The sequence below is a fragment of the Pholcus phalangioides genome, unplaced genomic scaffold, assembly GCF_987345545.1.
Source record: "Pholcus phalangioides strain wild (caught in Gottingen) unplaced genomic scaffold, Ppha-v1.0 ptg000004l_1, whole genome shotgun sequence".
Taxonomy (NCBI): domain Eukaryota; kingdom Metazoa; phylum Arthropoda; class Arachnida; order Araneae; family Pholcidae; genus Pholcus; species Pholcus phalangioides.
In genome coordinates, this window is record NW_028301597.1 from 17635681 (window position 1) to 17658712 (window position 23032).

At 35.0% G+C, this 23032-nt stretch overlaps 1 protein-coding gene across 1 annotated transcript in view; it reads left to right on the forward strand.

Moving 5' to 3' along the window:
• Positions 1-15415: 15415 nt before the first annotated feature.
• LOC149086628 (sodium/potassium-transporting ATPase subunit beta-2-like) overlaps positions 15416-23032 on the forward strand; it is an 88164-nt gene continuing 80547 nt past the window's right edge. The window contains exon 1 of the mRNA XM_089231018.1: positions 15416-15470. The gene's annotated coding sequence lies outside the window, so the exon portion shown is untranslated. The remainder of the gene's footprint in view (positions 15471-23032) is intronic.

The window sequence follows — 23032 nt, forward strand, 5'->3', positions numbered from 1 at the left end:
CAATAATTATGCAATCACTCTTTTATTGATTGTGAAATAATTTCTATCAAATTATGAAATTATTAAAGTAGGTCCTGTGCTTTCCTACATATGACTTGGCAGATGCCGGGGCTGGCTGGACCTGACTTTCACGATCTTTGCGTCGCTATTTCAGCATGTCGCCTGGTCCATTGGCGAGGAAGATTTCCGCAGCTGGCATAAGTATATTCACTTGTTCTTGCGTGCGGAATGCGGTTCAATCATACAAGGTCGTTACAGAACAACAACTAGAAGGTTGCTCAAGCTGGCAGCAGCCACAAGGCCGCTGTTCACCGTGCTTCTTAGGCAAATCGAGACGGTTTCATCGGAAGACAGTGTAAATAAACTATGGAACACAGGTGGCAGCATTAGCAAGAACACGAAACAAGCACAACTCTAGCAACATAGGTACGTTAGGGCCATGCATATACACGCACTCACACACCACGTACATGTACCGATTCGTTAGAAATTCCTCCGAGGAATGTGAACGAGTCGCATGTTTGGTTTGAGCAGTAGGTTGATAACGATAACTTATAGGGAAAAATTAAATTTGGGTTCAATGCTAGCTTCAAAATACATAAAAAAGAAAACGTCGATGAAAAAAAAAATTCATAAAATAAGTCGAAGTCCTGATAACTATAAACGATTTTTTCATTTATGATGTTGGTCTGTTCAGTATTTACAGGAATTAATCGAATACCCGAATGACAACATTATCCGTGATTGCAATAAGCGGTATCTACTGTAGTTATAAAATGTGAAAAGTTAAAAATAAATAAAACTGAATCTCTCGGTAAAACCCTGTCGTGCATGAATTCAAAGTTACCATTAGATACACGGACTGCTTTACCAAAACACCGACTCTGGCTATATCGCTATATTGCAATTTCCTGCCATTAATGAGCTGTGTTGGAAACGAAGGCACCATCTATCAGTGGTCGCCTCAAGCTCGTTAGGAAAACGTCTTGTCTATATTCTCCCCAGTGTTTGAACCTGCGACCGTAACCTTCACATTGGTAGACGAGCATCTTACTACCACGCCGCTCGGGCAGACGCACAGACTGGAAGGCAAATTATTCACACTTGCGTAGAGATTGGCGATAAAAATTTCTGTTGCGTTTAATTTAAGTAAAAAAGAAGAAAAAACTAATATAATAATAATATAATAGAAAATATGCGAAATCCCACGCGTTATTTGAAGGAAATGCACCTTTACGTAAATATTAAATACAACACACACAAAATCACACGATTATTTTATAACGAAGTTTCTGTTCTTTGTGTGTGTGTGAATTTTTCATTTTTCACGCGTCATCCGTAAGAGATGAAACGGTGAACATTTGGTTGTTCCGTTTTAACAACGGCGAACATTTTGAAATCCGTAAGCAAGTTCCGTTTGAAGTATTTCCACTGCAGAGAGCGTTTCGATCACAGTGGCGTGCATACGTGATGAGTTCGCTGATTCGTTATGAAAAGGCTGGCACGGTTTCCACACATTCTCTCTCAATGTGTGTATTCTCGTTGGCATGTCTTTATAATGCCTCAGAAAACCGAACCGCAAGTCGCATATGAATTTATTTCAATAACTCGTCAGTCTTCTTGAGGGATGTTGAAGAATTTACACAATTCCCAACAACTTTTCCCGCCATGCAATTTGCAAAGGAATGAACTTGTGACTCCTCAGAATAATAGAGAAAGCGATGAATTAGTATACGCCTTACTTTAACACTTCAACTTCTTCCAAATCATACATGCTCACCATATGGCCCGCGGGCCAAATGTGGGCCTCATATTTATCCGATATAGCCAGTGACTTCAACCTAACTTTGTGAAAGTGAACTAAGTGTCACATTTACAGATCACTTAAGTGGCCTCTGTGGTCGTAGTGACGGACTCGCATCGCGAGGATCCGGGTTCAAATCTCACCGTCACCGCAGTGGTGGTCGGCTAAAGTTGGTTTCCTGTGGTTCCCAACTTCGAGGCGCAAATGCGAGCCGATCTCCCCATTAAAAAGTCTTGCCACAGAGAGCAAAAAGCCTACAACAATAAATTATTGAATCACGACACTTCACTCATAGAAAAACTGGTGGCAGATGGCAGTACTACACATAACAAGCATTACACAGAAACAAACTTCATGACAGATTTCACGACACGTACACGCACATTCCCGCATGTACCAATTCGTTAGAGATTCCGCAGAGGAATATGGACGAGGTGCATGTGTGGTTTAGTAGTAGTAGCAGTAGTAGCACTGAAAATTCAAAACACAACACTACATACGCATTTAGACTGTTAGGTACACACAAAGTTACACTTCCGGCAACTCATTAGGTAGTAAATCGTAAATCGCCCATAGATGGTGATAGAGCTGAGTTGTGCTCGCTTTGAAAGACAGAAAGAAAGATCACTCAAGTGGTCCACGGCATATTCAAACTTCAATTAAGCAGTTCGTGACACATTTATACATCATTTAAGTGACTCGCGGTACGTTCTTATTTCACTCAAGTGGTCCGCGGTACATTTATAGATCAATTAAGTGATCCCCGACACGTTTTCAAACCAATGGAGAGGCCCACATTCCCAAAAAGGTTGAACACCCTTGTTCTCATTCGATCACAAACACGATCTATCACCAATTGTGGGCAATTCACCACCGTTATCAATCATTTCGACTCAGCCCTCTAAATTTTCAGTCACCAAACAACTGTAGATACTCACCCCAATATGGTTCGTTTATGATTATGCGCTCACTTCCTAGCGTCCTTATTTTTGTAGGAAAAAGTTACCCTTAACTGTACATCATTGAATCACCCACAGCAAACGCCATAAAGTTTAATCATCCGCCGAGTGCTCTGCGCTATCCCCACACTCCTCACTTTTGGAATAAACGTGATACGATTTTTTAAGACATTATAAACGCAAACCAAAGAGCCTACTCCCAGTAAGAATGTGTGAAAAGTGGTGAAAAAAAACCAATCAACAAACTCAGCGCACATGCACCCAATTCAATCACATTTTTTTATAATGGAACTTTATGGATGGCCTGTAAACTATAGATATCACCTGCCCTTTCGGGGGTGGGGGGTGGGGGGAGAGATTCATGTTGTACATGATGACGAAAATAAGCAAACACAGCAAGTCAGATATAGACTTTTTTTTTATCTTTCAGTTCATAAGATTACAGGATGTACTGCTTAACCTTTACATGCACCTGGAAAATATTCCTCCGAGGAATTGTTGGCGAATCGGTACGTTTCGGAATACGTATTATGAGTTGTGCGAGTGGCTTCGCTTCTGTATTTATGTTATTACAGTTATGGTTTTTCGTGCTTTACAACTTCTACTGCTACTACTACTTCACCGCCTCCCAACCTCGATCATATCGCCCATAGTAGTACTTCTTCTACCTCACCGTACATGCATCTCTCGTACATGTTCCTCTGCGGAATTTCTAACGAATCGGTACATGCCGAAATGTGTGTTATGATTGCATGTGAGGCTCTTAGAGGGTATTTATGTTGTCGGAGTTGCGCTTGTTTTATGTTCTTGCTACTTTACCGCATACCAACTCCGGTCATATACCTTGATAATTTCCAATAAGTGGAGTTGGGTGAGAAATGTGGCGCCATCTAGTCACCCGAGGCTCGGTAGGTAAAGAACTTGTCTAATGTTGTCGAACTCGTGGATCTTAGGGGTAACATTTACTAGTGCTTTCATCTGTCTTCCACATTTGAAATGATGATGGTATGTGTTTGAATTTTTATGATAAGAATGTTACGTTGCAGGTCTCTCTGCTCTCTGCGGGGGGATTTTTTCAAATGGAAGACCGGGGCTCGCGTTCGTGGCTAGAAGCTAGAAAACAACAGAACAGCAGACCACCGCTGTGTGTCGCTTCTGGGATTCGAACCTGAATCCTTGCGATGAGAGTCCAGTACGATGCTCATCGACCACACAACGGCTACAGCACCAAACATTAAAATTCGGCAGTTATATATATGTATATCGTGTTCTAGGTCTACCTGCTCTTTGCGGAGAGAAATTTCCCAAATAGTAGACGGGTTCGCATTCGCACCTCGGAGAACTTTCAGATAACAATTTGAACCGACTACCATTGTGCGACCAACGGGGGTTCAAATTCGGGGTTCTCGTAATGCGAGCTCAGCGATTGCCAACAAATTTCTGCGCAGTGGCAGTATATAACTGAAGATGGTTTTTTTCAAACTGAAGATGATGGATGGTGTAATTTCTCCTTTTGATGTTTCTCCGACTCCAAAAGTTAACATTCTCAGAATATCTTCCGAGTCATTCATTGTAAATCGCAATTCTCCACAGCTATACGCTAACTATCGCATCCGTTATGCATATTAGTTAAGTTATCACCGATTTAGCACATTTTTTATCCGTTAAACCATTAAAACGACGCGTCCTTCACACAAAAAAGAAAATGATGGCCGTTTTTTTTTTCTTTTTACCGTGCCTATCAGAACGAGCTGTTAATAGACTTCTGGAATCGAAAGCAGCCGCTGTTTAATAACTGATAGAGAAAAAGAAGCGAAAGCCTAAAAAATATTAATGTTCTGGAATGAAGTTCGTTGGACGAGAAATAAAGTGGGCAAAAAAGAGCAGCTTTTTCCCAGCTTCGCTTTCAGGTAATTCTCCCTCGAGTACTTTCGGTATTTTTCATGGAATCTGTAATTTCTTTTATTCGCGGTCAATATCTTCTTCCTTAATTTTTTTCCCTTATTATTGAGGGCGATTCCCCTTCACCACAACAGTTTCCCCCAAGGCTGTATTCAAATGGGAAAACTTTCAGGTTAATTAAACGAAGTTTTAAATTTTTTTTTTTTCAAGAAAATTAGAGTGACGCGAACGTTATTAGTTTTATCAGTAAATATCGGTCACCGAGAAGGGAATAAAATAAAGAGAAGAGTTAGCGGAGAGATAGAGAGAGTAAAAAGCAGGAACGGGTATGCAATTATATCTGTACTGAATCATAAATAAGAGCTTCAGTTATTCAGTTCATTGACTTCAAACTGGATATAGTCCCGCTCATATATGATGAAATATGATCTATCAAAAAATGATCGTGATAAATTTTGAGATACAGTATCTGGGTATAAAAGTTATTTTTTTCAATAATAACAGAAGAAAGTCCTATTCCACTGATTTGGTCACGTGAAGTAATATAAGAGCGTCCACATCCACACATATCGTATACTGTATAGTGTTTAAGCCGATCACCCCTACTTGAGGGAGGGGGATTATGGGGGGACTTATGAAGCAACAGCAACAGAAAAGTTTAAATACATTAATATAAAGTAAGATAAAAACAAATAAATGAATAAACATGTCAGCCGGCTCCAACAATTTGACGTATTTTATAAAAAAAAATGTACACATTTTTCAAAAATATAAAAATCACGATGAAAATTAATCAAACCTTCAAAATGTTTTCCATTCCCCCCATTTATTCTGCCACCATTTCACGAAATAGCAGTTTTTTTAAGAGTTTTTCCCATAGTGTCAGTGGTTCTGCTATCGCACAAAAAAACATGGGTGTACAATATGTTCAGACTGCTACCCAGATGTGCGAGACGCCTGTCATTCGAGGGCCACAAACTACCCCCCCTACTACTACATGCACTTCGTGAACTGGGGAATTTTCTAACGAATTGACACATGTCGGTACGTGTGAGTGTACATACAGGGTGCATAACTAACTCCTCGAACAGCAAATTACTGACGAACCGTTGAACCTTGAGGCATACTTGAAATAAGAAAACGTATTCAAATTAAGACGCCTTCATATAAGGACTATTAAGGAAGTATTAAGGAGTTCTCATTCAAATAACGTGTGGACCTCAGATATACGTCATTCATGTTGCGAGGGGCTATATAGTTATTAATATAAAATAAAAACTTATACGGACAGCCTGTGCTCAAATACCCATTTAAGAATTTGTTGCCGTCTCTCCTTAAGCTACAAAAGAAATTCCGCGTTTCTAAGAGCATTATTTGTGGAGATATTTGTTTTCAAAAAATGTAGAAAAATTGGAAAAAACAGCATAAATGAGGAAGAAAAGCTTGTTCGGGGGGTCCTCTCGTTTTAATGCTGGTTTTTCGAATTTTTCCTCAATTTTTTTAAATTCAAATATCTCAGTAAATATTTCACTTAAAAACATAAAATTTCTATTCCGTGTTTTTAGGGTTTTTTTAGCCTCAGGAGAGACAGGTCAAGAGCTTCTCAATATGATTTTTGAGCGTGTCCGTATAAAACGTTATTTTAATAACTATGCAACCCCTCCCCACCCCCCACCCCCCCACACACACAACAGGGATGACGTATCCGATTACTACACGGTATTTGAATAATTTATTTAATTGGAAGTATTCCTCTAGGATCAACAGCTCGCTAGTAATTTGCGGTTCGAGGAGTTTGTGTTTATGCACCCTGTATATGCGTAGCCATAACGCATTTGTGTTGTCAGAGTTTGCTTGTTTCGTGTTCTGCTGGTGAAATCATCTGTCTTCCATATTTTGAAGTGAAGATGGTAAATACTCTTGTTGAAGGTCTGTATCCTCTCTGCGGAGGAGAAATTCTTTTCAATGAGAAACAGGCTCGCTTTCACACCTCGAAGTTGGGAAACGGCAGAAAAACTTACAAACTACTACTACTTGCATACTAAAACTCGCATGCATCTCGTGAATATATGGTTGAATTTTTCTCGATATATATTTCTGTAATTTTCTATGAATCTTGCACACTAAGACCGGAATCACACTGTAAAAGTTTTAGAAAAGTTCTTTTATAAAACTTGAAAAACGCAACCTATAAGTTTATTGGTTACATTTGCCCGAATGCAACCGATGCGCCCATTGCTTGCATTATTCAAGTTTTATAAAATAATTTTTACAAAACTTTTATAGTGTAATACCGGCTAAAGAGCAACAGCTTATACGACATAAATAAAGTCACTAACAGCATCCAGTAGTCACTTTTGATATTGAATGTAGGAAAGGGAATGCCGTAGGATAAATCGCGCGAAACGTATGATGAACCGGAATATTTTGCATACAAAAGCAGTAACTGAATTCTGCACGTACATCAGTAATTTTAAGGTCCATCAGCGAAAGGAACGGGGGGGGGGGGGGGGTAGGAGGTGATGGGAGTTTCTGTTCGCAGCTATTATCGACAGCAGGCGTGGCGCATAATTTGTGGATCAAAGAAACCGAGTTCCTCGTAACCTCATCGAAAAAGCACGTTCCACCAAAAGACGAAACGAATCAGAAAGAAGGGATTCATTTTCATAGCACGTAATTTGCAGTTATTCGGCGGAGTGAATTCGCATTCCAATAAAAGCATGCCTAGTTATTTACTGCGAATTCTCTACTGGATCGGAATGTAATGCGTCAAATCATTTATTCATAAATCCATGCATATCACTATGAAGTTATTTTTTTAGAAATTCGAGAATTATATTTGGTGGAATAAATCAGAGAATATTTGGAATTTCTGTAGTTATGTCCAATAAATTATAAAGATTAATTTATAATCAAATAATCAATCAATAACCAAATGAATGGTATTAATAATTTTCGAAGTGTAATCAGTATCAAGTAATACAGGGTGGGTGAAAGTCTTGGACAGATTTAAACAATTAATAACAAATCAACCAATTTGCATAAAGAAAAAATCGGGTTGCACTAAAATACTTATCATGGCCTAGAGTTTTTTTTTTCATAAATTAAAAGAACAAAAAATTCACTCACAGGTGGCGTTGTACCACTAAGCAATCGACATAATAAAAAAAATACCGCAGGAACAATGCGTAATCAATGTTTATGACAATTTGCATCATATAAAAACTACAACATTTCAACATGAGCACCCTTTCACCCAGTAAGATGTAGCCCGAACTACAAAGGGTGCTCGTATTGAAACGTGATAGTTTTATATGATGCAAATCGACATAATAATTAAAGCCTATACTGCGTTGCTGCACTTTCTGTGTGTTATGTCAAGTTCTTCGTCATAAAGCAACATCTCTAAGTGAAATTTTTAAAATATTTTTTACTTACCAATAAAATAATCTCTCTAGACCGTAATAAATACTTTAGTGCAAACCGCACCTTGTTGCGTGTCAATTGTTTGATTTCTCTTAAACAATTTTTAAACTGTGTCTAGAACTAATCGTCCCATCCTGTATTAAAAATATACGTACGTACTATATTTCAACCCTTTGAAGGGCAGGCATTTTTCCAAAACCCATAGAAAACAATGTAATCAGGTGCTCTCACTGTAGGGCCACCGCGCCGGAAAGGTTAATCGATAGAAAAATCTGAGAGTACCTTTCCGTAATGAAAAAACAGAAAAAAAACCAGAATAAATGAAGATATAACCTCGTACATTTTTAATGAAAGCTTCTGAAGAGTTCAAAGAGATTTACTCTAGTTTGAAACTTTCCCTTCGGAATCTCTGTGGAACCTAGAAGCAGCGTGAAAAACCGTAAGATTAAAAACATTTTATTATTCTTCATAGATAGAGACCAGAAATTTTCTCTATAGCTATTACTGCTTCACTGGGGGGAGGGGGGTCCCATGCCGCAACGCTTGAAAGAAGGGCGACGTTCAGAATTGCTGTTTTTACCATCGCAGGAAACTACTAAAATTTAGTTTCCTGCTTGAGCACATACCACTGCTGGAAATAATATGCAAGGTAGATACATAAACTAGTCTCTGCTTTTTTTCTGAGGAAGTGCCAGAATGTGTGACATTCGTGTATGAATTGTACATGAGGTAGATGACACACACGAGAAGAAACTTTCAGCTTCTGTATTGAGCGTGCAACTCGAAAGAAAGTCACGTGACTAAATACTTATAACATTTTTAAGGAATTTCTAATGAATTGGTGTGTGCCAAAAAAAGTGTATGTGTGTCTGAGGTGTGCTTGGTATGCGTTTAAAGTGCTTTCAAATTTTAAATGAAAGCGGCAGGTGCAAATAGTTCCAAGCCGGTAAAACCGTATTTTTTTCATGTTGTTTTTTTCAATGGTTCGTATTGGTAAAATACAAATACAAATACAAATACAACGCCACAACAGGCAAAATGCCCAACGAGGTGGCTGATAAAAAGATGCCCATAAAAATATGGTTGTCATATGTTTCAAAAATACAGCAACCCAATTAAAAATGCAATTAACACAAATTACAAACAATATATACACATGATAAAATAATATACGATGCCCATAAAGATTACTTATGGTTGTCTTATTCTAAGAATGGATAGCTTCTCGATTTACCCCAACATGTTTATCGTATTTCTTTTTAAACGTGTCAATTGTGTTACAATTTACTACCTCCGGGGGTAAGCTATTCCATTTATTAACAACCCTATTGGAGAAAAATTCCCTGCGACACCATAACCTTGCATTGTCCCTTGCATTGCTGCAGTGTTGAAAGAAAGAACAATGGCGCTGTGTGACTGAAAAAACCTCCTGAACCAAACGTGTAGCTATTCATGATTTATTACTATATACATGAAAATCTATCTTTTGTGGACATCAACGGGACAAAAAAAAATTTTCGTAAAAGGAAGAGCAATATGCATCATAATTCAATTTTACCTCCTCCAAATTCCGTTGGGAAGTGAAAATGCGCCCCTCAAGTTTTAGGCCATTTTTTTAATAGAGTTACTTATCACTAATAAAAAAATATTCTTTAAAATTTTTGAGAGAATTGAGTTTTTTTTTCAAAATTATATTTTCGAATAACACTAGGGGTAACTGTAAAAAAAGGGGGTTCTTATATGAGTCTATAACCCTTTCAGACCCAAGTACCACAAATGTGCGAGTTGCTTTTCTCACTGTAGAAATTTTTTTTTTAACCTCCGGGAGTTAAGCTCTGCCTTAAAGAATTGTATAAGTTTCGAGTTAGAAATATGGTGAATGTGAACTTTTTGGTGGCTTTTTCATCAGAGGTCAGCACTTAAAGTTGAACTTTCACGGGATTTTCAAGAGAACTTCCTGGAGAAAGTCTTTCCGGAAAAAATTTGATTTATCACACGAAATTTAGCAATAAGATTCTGAAAAACCGTATGTAAAGATGGATATACCCTGTATTATCTTGGATGAAAAAATCTGAACGAAGTGAATTATTTCTTCCGAAAAAAAAACAATAGAAAATTTGATAAATAAAGATTTGCTGACATTTATGTTTATGGTGCATTTTTTGCGTATCAAAAATGCACACAGATTTTGAAAATGCCAAAAAAAAAAAAAAAGAATGCTCGGATCTGAATGGGTAAAATAATTCTTCATTCAGATATAAACACGATTTTCATACCATAAGGTAGACATTGTGCGTGAAACTAGTACCGTGCAAACTTTCGTGCAGTGAAGTATTGCCCGAAATTTAATGCAATTAAATTAATATGCAATTAAATTAATATGCAATTTAATTAATATGCAATTTAATTAATATGCAATTTAATTAATATGCAATTTAATTTACAAAGCGCAAAAAATGTTTTCATGGAAATGTGGCGATTTTTTACTAGCCAAGTCCCATGTTATTTAAATCCAAGGAATAAAACATTGACATTTGAATAAAACTTAATTTTGTACGTTTAACTTACCGTTTAAGTTTTCTTGAAGAAACTTACCGTTTTGATTAATTAGGCGTTAGTCTTGAGTGAAAAAATATTGCATTTTTCAACCGTGATAAAATAAGAATATACTTTCCTTCAAAGGGGATTTAATGTATCTCGGAAAAAAAATGTTATATTGAAGTGATTTAATGTTATTGTTTGATCGTAGGTTTGAATTGGCCGCAAGAGTTACATAAAAAAATCTTTCGAAGCTAAATAAGAAGCGGCTTCATTACGAGAAAATTTATAAGAGGAATTACGGAAGGAGAAACATTCGAATGTTTGTGTTCGTACAGGGGGTTCTAACCTAATGAGAAATGAGTAATCAAAACAACGCATGTGACAATATGTGTGGATGGCCACTATGGTGGTGAAGTGGTCATAATGACGGGCTCTCATCCCACCGTTGCCACAGTGGTGGTCAGTTGAAGTTGGTTTTCTGTGATTCCCAACTTCGAGGAGCGAATGCAAGCCGATCTCCCTATTGAAAAGAATAGCCGCCGAGATAGCAACAATCCTACAACAACACAATTATTCAATCATTACACTTCACTCATAGTTAGAAAAACTGACGGCACATAACAATTGTTACACAGAAACATATTTCATGTAAGATTCACAGCACATACTTGAGCAGCTTCCAGCAAGTTTCCTTCGACCACCTGCTAAAATCTCTTCATAGAGGAGGACTAACCTTCTCATCTGGTTAGGAGGAGTATGCGTCAGTGACCGTTAATGGGTTCAAAATGAACTATATTCAAATAGGATTTTTCCCAGGAAATTTTTATTTGTCCGTGAAAGTGGGGTGGCCGTAAAAAAAAAGGATTTGTTACATCGTAATATAACGAACATTATCATCAGGAAAAATAAAATATTAAAACTTATCCAATTATTTCCAATTCAAGAACCCATTAAAGCTATTGATTGAATGTGTATTATGGGACGAAAAAAGTAACGGATTGCTTCATTCAATGTAGTTGTATATATTTACCGTTTAAATAGATTACTTTTCATCTCTGCTCATTTGCAATAAATTCGATTTTATCAGAAAAAACTGTCCATTGATTAACAGATACAAAAAAAAAGCCATTATTTAAACTCATAAGGTCGGTGTGGGCTTTAAAATCACATTTTATTTTGTTTTTCTTGGATTTTAGCCACCACTTGGCTTTCCTTTAAAACTCGAAGAGTGAATTATGGCAACGGATTGATTTAGTTACGTTGTAGCTGGAGTCATTCCAAAAAACATTTATCTCCAGATGAAACGGGAGGTTTTTTTTCCACGATTCGTGGCACATGTATGTTGCGAGTCCAATGAACTGCTGATGGTTTCTTTCTCCATTTTTTTTGCGGAAGTATTATAGCTGGACTGCTGGACTTATGTCAAGATTAGATGAATCATGTAGGGTCTGGTCGTATCATATACTCCTCACATTTATTAAATTTGTTGCCATTTCTGATCCCTTGTTGCAATTTCCGGTTCTTAACAAAATATATTACATCAATAGTGGATAAAACTTCAGATACAATTTTAATTGGAAGCATTTTTAGGAGAGAAGAGCTCTAAAAAGTTATATCTAATGCTCACTCGGGAAAAAGTACACACCTTGCAGGTTTTACTACATGACTGACAAAATTTTGCTTTATTAACAACTTCTGAGAATATTGCAGCTATTCAATACAAGAAAGTTCAAAATACATGTACAGTCAAATCTCGTTAATGAGTCACTCTTGGGAGACCAAAAATATGATTTAGTAAGAGGAGTGAGTCGTTAAACGGAGTAAGTCATAGCTTTGCCAATGCCTGCCTGAGGACAATTGGGACTTCCAAAAAGTGACCCGTTAAGCTGAGTGACGTGTTAACCGGGTGACGTACTAACGAGGTTTGACTGTACTTTGTCGAACAAAATAAATAAATCTAAAAGTAATGACATCGGTAAGGAAACCGGTGTCTTAAGTCGCACCACCCATGTTCTAAGTCTTACTTAGGAAGCAAATAAAACAAAAACACCTTAAATTATTGATATTTGCGTTGTTTATTGAAGTCCCAGCTGTTGTCGTTGAAGTTGGTTGTGGAGAAGGTGAAGACAATGAATGATTATCTTTCACAAATTTACAGCAGTGCCGTTTTTTGCCTGCTATTTGTTTTTCTTTGTTAAATCGATGTGGAATTTCATATTTCTCAGCCAATTGAGATGCCAGTTATCTTAAATATAGGTTGCACTAAACCAAAATAAACATGATTCTAAAGTCAGGTCGTGCTCTACCAGCTCTTTCTCCATCGCTTTTGTTAAATCTTTTGGTTTCCCAAATTTATTATGTTTATGTGGTTCCAGAAGGTGACATCGCAGTGTTGGTTTAGAAATGTTATGCTTTCGGTGTACTTCACTGAAATCCATATCACCGTTGCGTAATTTTCCTAACGCCTCTTCTATATCTATTCTTGTCTTCAAGTATTCTTTTTTCACATAAATTAATAAATTTCCGGATGCACCCATCTTTGGGGAACGTTTCGATATCTCTCTGAGGAAGTGGGGTGTGTCCGGTCCTTCAATGTTCAATGTTTTCAAGTATTATAGGAACGTTTTGCCATGTTTATGGTCCCTGCCAAAAAATTGGAAAAAAAGTAAGTACCATCAAAAAGTACATATCAAAACGAACAATATTGTCTTTCTATAAATAATATGTAGCTTTGGCAGGGCCGTCTTAAGGGCATCATGGGCTCCAGGGCCAAGTGATTTTTCTGAGGCCCTACCTGGAAAATTCTCGAAAAATTCAACTACTTCTCGTTTTTCTGAGGCAACCGGGCTGTGCCCAAATGGGCCGATGCGTTAAGACGGCACTGGTACCAGGTACGGCTTAAGCATCGTTTGTGGTACGCTTGTATTATTTTCCTTGTTCTCCGAAGTGTATATGATATACATGAATGATAATAATAGATAGGTAATAATAATAATAATAATGCTCATATAATTTAAGCATAATGATAAGAATCCGAGATATCTAGACCATTGGAGTCAATTTAAATGTCAGATTGCGGAATGTTAAAAGTGTTAAGCTAAATAAACGTGGATACAAATCAATATACGATGTAACATTTTTTTAGAAACAGACTCGCATGGATAAAGGTACCTAATTTTTGATGAAATTCATTGAAAAATATTCAATAAATTAATAGAATCTGCGGATCTTCAAGTAACTAGTCTTTCTTGGAATTCGATTATTCAGTCCTCGTTGTAGTAAGAATTATCAGTAACACATACAGAATTAATAATCAGATATATAATATGTTATTATCATTTCCTATGAATTCTTGGAAAAGTTTTCAAGTTTCTTCTGTCATCTCTATATAATAAATATTATTTACTGACTCAATTAATCATCATAAACACAAGAAATAATTACTGTTCTTTTCCTTTCTATTCTTAAAATTTTTTAAGCTAACGGAAGCGAAATCAGTTGCATACCTGGGCTTTCCAAATGCTACAAGTTTCCCGAAACATAAGATAAATTAATTTATGGGGGGTATGCAATTTATGCTTATGTGTGAACATAAAATAAATAAATAATATATTTATAGGTGTAACATTAACAAAGTATAACATTTTTCATTTTGCACATTTTTCTATATGTATAGAAAGGATACATACATACATACACACCCGGAAAAGCTCTCTTCTGCGGTTACCGGCGGGACAAACAAATTCGTCCGTAAAAGAGGGGTAACCATTTATCAGGGCTTTGAAATGCATTCTTTTATTATATAAGGGGATATTATTATTTGGCTGTAAAAGAGGGGTGACCGCATCTGAGGAGGTGTTCGTTAAGACGGGTTTTACTGTATTAACGCAGATGGCGGAATACGATTCTCACTTAGAACTAATTATCACTAAAGTGATTTCGATATACTTTGCTATTAGCTATTTGGAAAGAATAATTACAAAAAATTAATACTAGGAAATAATTTCCATGGTGTCTTAAATATTATTATTGTAATACATATATATGTTGTTGTCTTCCAAAGAGAGATAATGTCATTGAAGAAAATTGTTCTTTGAAGACAAAGAACGATTGTATCAGTAATTAGAAATCGAGATTTGAATGAATTCAACGGAATTCTTTTATCAGTTTCTTCTCCAATTAAGAAAATAAGGTATGGAAATATCATACATATTCTAACATTTTATCAGCCGATATTATAACGTAATGATGTTGGTATTGAGTGGAAATGATTATATATTTATATGCATTTGATTGCAAATCAAATATAGGATATTCAAGTATAAATATATAATGCGTATAATTGTTGTATATATACCTTTTTCTTTGAGATATTATGCATAATATCCGGATTCATTTGTTCCATAAGATACATTTTCAACTCTGTGTGTCGATGTGTGTGCATTTTACCATGTATACCATGAATTTTATATATGCTGAATATTTGAATTTCAAAATGGAATCGATGAGTTTTGGTGATTGATATACGCTCCACCAATGATTTTTCTCGAGAAAGTTAATCAGCTAATGCAAATATTTATCAGATAAATGCCATCGCTTGTTTGTATTTTGATGTGTGATGAGGAAAAAATGTTATGATGAGAAAAGAAATATTTCTCGGGGGATTTCAATCATAAGGAACGAAATAAAAGTAACAAACGAGCTCGTTTCGCTGAATAACGTTTCACGAATAGCCGAGCCACTTCACTGCGCCTCAGGTCCCCACGCATGCGCAAGAGATACCCAGAAACTGTCAACAGAAACGCACGTCGATGCCAACGAAAAGCTGAGATTTCGAGGTAAGCCACTATTTACATCTTTCTTTAATAAGTTCGATACTGTATATTTTTTACACTTTCCGTATACGCATTGCTAAGATATAAGGAAAGCGTATGAAAAACATGTAAGAAATTCGGTGAAAAAAAACGTATGTTTTGTTGGGGAAAGTATCTCGATGGCCGTGGTGGGTTTTTTGTTCGCTTTATATATTGTATTGATCTCGGGCATCCCCTAATCTTCTCTGGGCGAGTTGCTCTTTCCAGAGGAAGAGAAGGTGATGATGATGCAGCTGGTAGTGGTTCCGTTGCCTTGCCAACGACATCCCGTGATATTTAGAAAGTTACTCGTATGTGGGTCACACATGTTCCAAGGAGGAACGATAAAGCTCTCATAAATCCTTCCGCACAAAAATAAATCTACATAAAAATTAGACTAAAGCATTCAGCTTCAATATTTCCTAGATTCAACATTCAAGGTGAATCGGAATCTTCTCGGTAGCGATCGATGAACATACACATCGATACATTTTTACGCTCATTCATTCACGCACGTATTCACCATTTCGAAGAATAACATTAAAAAAAAAAACAGTTTTGCCTGGAACGAATTATAAATAAATGTTCAATATTTGTGGGTCGCATATGGGATATATTTTTTATTGGAAATTTGGAAGATGTCGTGATGTTATTTAATTTAACACAACGTTCCCAAACTATATTGTAAAGAAATTTGGAGATTCAAGCAATATTTTATTTTCTCTTCCAAACGATATTTTTTTGTCACATAAATGTATGTGTTTTCAACCTTTGTTTTAGGTAAAAAAAAACCTTTTGATATTTCCTGTTCAGATAAGTAAATGTTGCATGCATATGATATTAATTGCTTTGTTCATAATTCAGAAGAGCTAAAAATATTGCCAAACATAATATGATCTTAATTTTGAAAACAAAAACAGCTAGTTTTAAGTAAAATTTTTTGGGAAGTTTGTTGAGATATAGTAGAAAACATTTCATTTTCGATTCACGTGTTTTTGGTATATTTTTCCCAGATTAAGTTTTTGGATTTATAATGAAGTATAGTCTGAAAAATTCAATTTTTTCATGTACTCACATAAATGACATATATTTCAAAAGGGTTTGATTTTTTCCCCCAACGGACAGTAAAAGAAGCAACAAATGTTTTCCTTGTATTGATAAAATTTTTATCAATTCAAGGATCTCTTCATAAAAAGTAAATAATAAATACAAGGAAATGTAAAAGTTTTTAATCTGACATTTGACAACGAAAAATACACGATATCAAATACTATAGAAGGAATTGACAAAATGAATATTTTAAGATATCAGATTTTGCATTTATGTATCTTTCAAAGAGCACTGAAATCAACTAAAGGCGCACATGCGTACATCTTCATAATTTTTTCTTAATATAGGCAACAGAAAGCTAACGCAATTTTTTGTATAGTAGACTCTCTCTGCTATTGAGAATGTGAATACACTTCTGTTCATTGTTATTCAGCAAACGTAACTGTGTATTTATCATTCAGCATTAATCAGGTCTTGAAAAATATAATTTTATCAATTTTGGACAGCTTTTAAAAAAAAGTTATGAAAGCGTTGATGTAATTTTTCAACGAAAATTATATACCAAATGATGTAAAAAAAGTGTAGTTTCATTATTTGTTTTAATTATTTTATAATTAATAAAGTACAATTCATTTAATAACAATACGGGGCTTGCTTAACGGTAAATATTGGTGTTACTCTTGAAAATAGACTGTCCGTGAATGTGCAGGATTTTTTTTTTAAACTTTTGCCAAAATAGCCTTTTAATCAGAAAGAAAAAGTTATTCATAAAAATTTCCTGAAATTAAAAATTAAATTATTTATGATTGTTTCTTGAATCAAAAATTACAATGAATGTTGAATAATTTTATGAAATTAATCTTTGATTATATAAACGTCTTTAATTTTTCGTGAATATAACCGTTGTTATTATTATTTTTTTATGTTACTTTGATTCATTCCATTGATTTTTCGATTGAAGTAACAGTATATGTCAACAGTAGTTATAACTGTTGCCTTTATAACGGCAACAGAAGTTTAGTAAATAATCTCATCGGTGTTTGAAATACAGTCTACCCCGATTAATCAGATATGCCGATCAAACGGATAAATCCTCCTGCATTAAATTTCCCCCATAGAAACAATGTTAAAAGTTCTCGCTTAATATAATAATTTCAATGGCTCTTCCAAGCGTATTACGCTTCACACGTCAACTGTTAGTACAGATCACCACTATACGCATAAGGTATTTATTGAAAGGAACATTCGGAATTAATAGAAAATATGTTACTAAGATTTAAAAGAAATATTTGAGAGTAGGTACTGGCCTCCAAGTATATTTAAGTTGACTTCAATACGTACATTTAATTATTTTGTTTTTATTCTTTATTGAGCCAATAGAGGGTGCTAAATTTCTTAATAAAAAATAAAATCTTTGGTATTGTGATCATTCCAATTAAATATGATTTTCATTTCATTTTTGATGTCTGATTTATTCGAGAAGCTTTATTGATATTAATCCTTCGTCAGTTTTCAATATACAAATTATACTAACGCTGAAAATTTGCGATTGAATTGTTCCCGCATAATCGGATACCGCGCTTGATCGGGTATTGTACGCTGGAATCGTTCATATCAGATTAAGCGGACTTTTATAAGCCGACTGTATTTGTGTTTATGTTCGTAACCAAAACTACAAAAATAAAATGAGTTATTTTACTACACAACAAATAGACTAATATTTTTCCTTCCTTTCATACTTCAATGATTTTTTAAAATTTATTTCATGAATTGAAAACAAAAAATACCCAACTTACTTCAAAAAAAAAACAACGACACCGATTGGTGAGCATTCTATACAAATACAAATACAACGCCACAACAGGCAAAATGCTCAACGAAGTGGCTGAGAAAAAGATGCCCGTAAAAATATGGATGTCATATATTTCAAAAATACAGAAATCCAATTAAAAATGCACTTGAATATAAAAAAATAAAATATAAATAAAATAAAATATAAATAAAATATAAATAAAATATAAATAAAATATAAATAAAATATAAATAAAATAAAATGTAAATAAAATATAAATAAAATATAAATAAAATAAAATATAAATAAAATAAATAAATTAAATATGCATACATTATGCTCAGAGATTGCAGTATAAGTCAATTGATCATATTTCTAATGAAGAACTTCGATGTATCCAAATAATTTTCTTTATAAAATTGTCTATTCACACTATCATATATAAATAATGTTTTAAAAATTAGTTTACTTCACGTTACTTATTTTTGAATTTATTTTTTGTTTTCCAAAGGGGTATTTAGACCAACAAACCTCTAAAAACACTTTAGCACTTGATGTTCTATATCCATTATAATTATTATTTATTAGTACAGGATAAAATGAGGTGTTGATATATAGTACACTTGGGTAATATGTAATAATCGAGTATTATAGAACACCAGGTTATCTCTACCTCCAGGAAGGTATGACCTACAAGTGATAAACGATTTCTAAATGCCCCATGATGCTATAGAGTCTGTGACGCTCGGTTGTCACCATCAGGACGGTTGCTATAGGATAATATTTGTTTTTCGATCTCCAGAAATTTACATAGGCAAGTTCACAAAAGTTTTTGTCAATTATTGGAAATGTGGCCAATATTTTAAAACTGAGCGTAATGTACATCAAAGTGTTGTATTTCATTGTGCTCTGCTCATTTTTAGCTAGCTATTCTCCCAATTAATTTGAACGCTATTTTTCACAGATGGTGTGTCAGGCAATATGGAATATTATAAAAATTATCTGAGTTGGGGTAGAATATCTCTTCGAGATAGAAATGTTCGTAAAATAGAAGAGGAAAGGCTCGAGAAATAATGTGGATCCTGCTCTCTGTAAGTCCACCTTGACTGTTTTAAGGCAGAATAAGAACATTGCATTTATTACACTATTAAACAGGCTATGACACCGCCGCCGCATCAATTTCAAAAGCAAATGATGAAACGTGGTTTTTCATTGTCATAAACTCATTAAATCTCGTTTTTGATTAGTTCGAATTACTTTTTCTCCGTTTTGAAACCCCTAATCCTTATTATCTGGCTATTCCATATTACCCCACGAAAATGATATATTTTTGAATGCTTTTTTTGTTAGTTTATTTAAAAGTAAATACAAATTTATATCTGTAAATACGATATGCTTGTCAATGCAAAAACAAGTAACTAGTTTTTATAGAAATACAGGTTTCAGGTTTCCACAATGTTTCGAATTGGAATAATCGAAAAAAATAATAATAAAAGTGATATTTCTTATATTATCCGAACGTTCTATAAGTATTACTATTGTGATTTTAGAGATAAACGCTTATTAATCAAGATCCATCATCATCTGCGAATTTTTATTTATTCAGGTAATTAAAATTTTTTTAATAACAGAAGACTTTATTTTCATATGAAATAAATACGTATAAGTTTTTATTTTCAAACTTTGATTAAATATTTTCAGTTGAAATCTTTTGTACTCGGAACATAATATTCGGTTTCACAAAAGCCGGGTTTAAATTACCTAGGACTTCGTATAGAAGATTTGATGCGCCGCTACTTAATTACATCGCCATTGTTATAACAATAGCTATGTAATTTTATCACAGCAGTGCTTCCTGAACACTTGAACGAGAAAATTCATTTTGCGAGAACACGAGGAGAAACAAGTTATTGCAAGTGGTAGAATGAGGTAGTAATTCGTACGTTTGCAAATCCCTGCACGTCACCTGCGTAAGTCCAGTAGGTTCTGGAATAGCGTAAAGTGCAGGCAGAGACCAACCTCGCTTGTCAACACGAAGTTAAACTACACAGATGCAAAATACTCACCCTCTCTGAAAAGGACACTAATTAAAGCTTCTCCTCGGTAATTCCGACATCTATGTTAGCAATATTGTGTGGAGATTTCACGTCGAACGTGCGTCTCAGTGACTTGAACAACTAACGCTGAAATGTTGGACGAGAGTATTCAATTATCTGAGAACAGGCAGTAATGGAAGTTCACGAGCAAATGTTTCAACGCAGTCTCAGTCAACCGAAAATATACAGTATGCTTAATATGTACTGCTCAATTACTACGACTACCACCAAACCACACACGCACCTCATAAGAAACTCCCCTATGCATTTTATGCATTGCGCACCCTTACACAATTTTACCATACCTATAAAAAGTACATTCAACTCTCGTAAACAGTCTTCTGGTGAATTTATAACAAATCGGTGAGTGCCAGAAAGTTTTATGGCACATATTATGTGACCCTATGACGTCAAAATCATGTGTTTTGTTTGAAAAATACTGCTATCTGTATTCCCCCATTGGAAATGACAGATGCTTGCAATTTCGTGTTTTTGTAAGCACCGTATTGAAGGTCTGTCTGCTTGCTCTATTTTTTGTCTGCACAATTACCAGTTTACACATGAAATACATGATTTTTCACATAAAATAAATATTAAAATTTTAAGAAATTCTTACACAAATTATTTTATTAAAAGTCAACTGTGCATAAAAATATGTAAAACTATTCAAATTTAGCACTCCAATGAAAATAGCTGTTAAGGTAAATATGGAATTCAACGTTGTTCTAATTCAGTGGTTTTTAATCTTGCGATTCAAAAATTTCTGCGACTCATAAAAAGCGATAATAATTGAATTAAATTGATATTTTTGTGGCTGTTGCAACTTTTTTTTATTTTTCGATGACATACGTCTTCAATTTCCGTTTTAATTCACTTTGAAAATTGTCCAGGCTTGAACAAGTAATAAAAAAGCAATTAAGTATTGAGAGCAGAAATTTTTGAACGGAGTTGGGAATGAGAACGATAAGTGGAGTGTAGACTAATGATATCAACTTATTTACCCAAATACAGTAAAACCTTGTTAAGTCGTCACTCCGGTTAAGTCGTCATTTTTCTTCAGGCCCTTCCAGCTCTCATAGACAACAATGTTTACTCGTCGCTAATTACGGTTAACTCGTCACTATGAAAAAGTTTGGGGACCAGGGCATCTCCGGCAAAACAAAAATTTATTGATACGTCAAAGATTACATATAGTGCAAGGAGATAAAAAATTATGTAAATCGAGGAATCAAATTAAGTTAAAGTCAAAGTGCAACGGCTACGGATAATAAATTATCATAGAAAACATGGACTAATTTAGGGCTTGAAATTTAAACAAAATATCTTTGTTGAAAAAAATCAGTCATTCTTTCCCAAGTTGAGGTCTTCTGTTTACTTTTCCCTGCCCAGGGCCCCTCCACAAAGTCAAAAATGTTCCAGATTACTTGGTAGTTGTATCATGAACTACTATTGAAGAATTAGTTAAACTATTGTCATAGTTTTTCGATAACTTGAGGTGACGACTTATCGAGGTTTTACTGTATGTCTGATCAATATACAGGATAGAAAGTCCCTGGGTGACTTTCACTCATATTGCAAGGGGGTTGGTTGCATGGTTATTAAAATACAGAAACTACGAGCACCCTGTCCTCAGAAACCCAATTAGAAAGTTCTTGCCCTGTTTCTTCTGAGGACAAAAAAATTGCACCATTGCAAGTGCAATATTCAGCGAGGTATTTGGGAAATGATTTTACATCGAGTAAAATTGGGAATGAACATCACAAATAAAGGAAAAAAGTCGCTATCCTTTAGTTTTTTGCGAATCTTACCCAATTTTTGCCCAATACCGTATTTTAACCAAGCAACAACTTTTTAATTGCTCTTTGGAGGACACGTATAAAAAGTTAATATCTGTATTTTAATATAATATGCACCCCTTTGCAATACGAATGACGTGTCTGAGCTCTATACGCTATTTAGAAACTTTTTTTAGTTGGAAGTATGTCTCTAGGATGAATGGTTCGTCAGTAAAATGTGGCCTAGGGACTTTCCTTGTTAACCTGTATAGATGTCTACTCCATATAGTTTATGAGATTGTTTTAAGTTACTGGGTTTAGTTTCTTTTCTTTCTTCTTCTTTTCAACACCATAAAAACAGCTTTTTTTTGCTTACAGTATTATGTCAAAACGAGACATAAATAATGAGTTCAATTAAGTTGAGCTTAATTAAGTTCGTCAAGGTGAAAAAATTTTACTCGTATAATGTGCGTATTATACTATATACGGCAATTTACTACCAATCTAGTTGGGTCGGAAATGAAGGTGCCATCTATCGGGAAGAACCTGTTACCTACGTTCTTTCTCCAGGATCGAACTTGCGAACTCGACGGCAACTTTCATGTGGTAGACGAGCATCTTACCACTGCCACCACTCGGACACTGCATACATGTACAACGTGATAAAAGGTAATTCGACCAGGCTATCATGAAGCCATCTACTGATACAAATGCAAACACAAAAGGTAAAATGCCGAAAAATATCAAATACGAAAAATGTTTTTTATAATCTATATTAGAGGTTTCCAATGTTTTAGGTGCATGGTACCCCTAATAGTTTCGAGACTGTTCCAC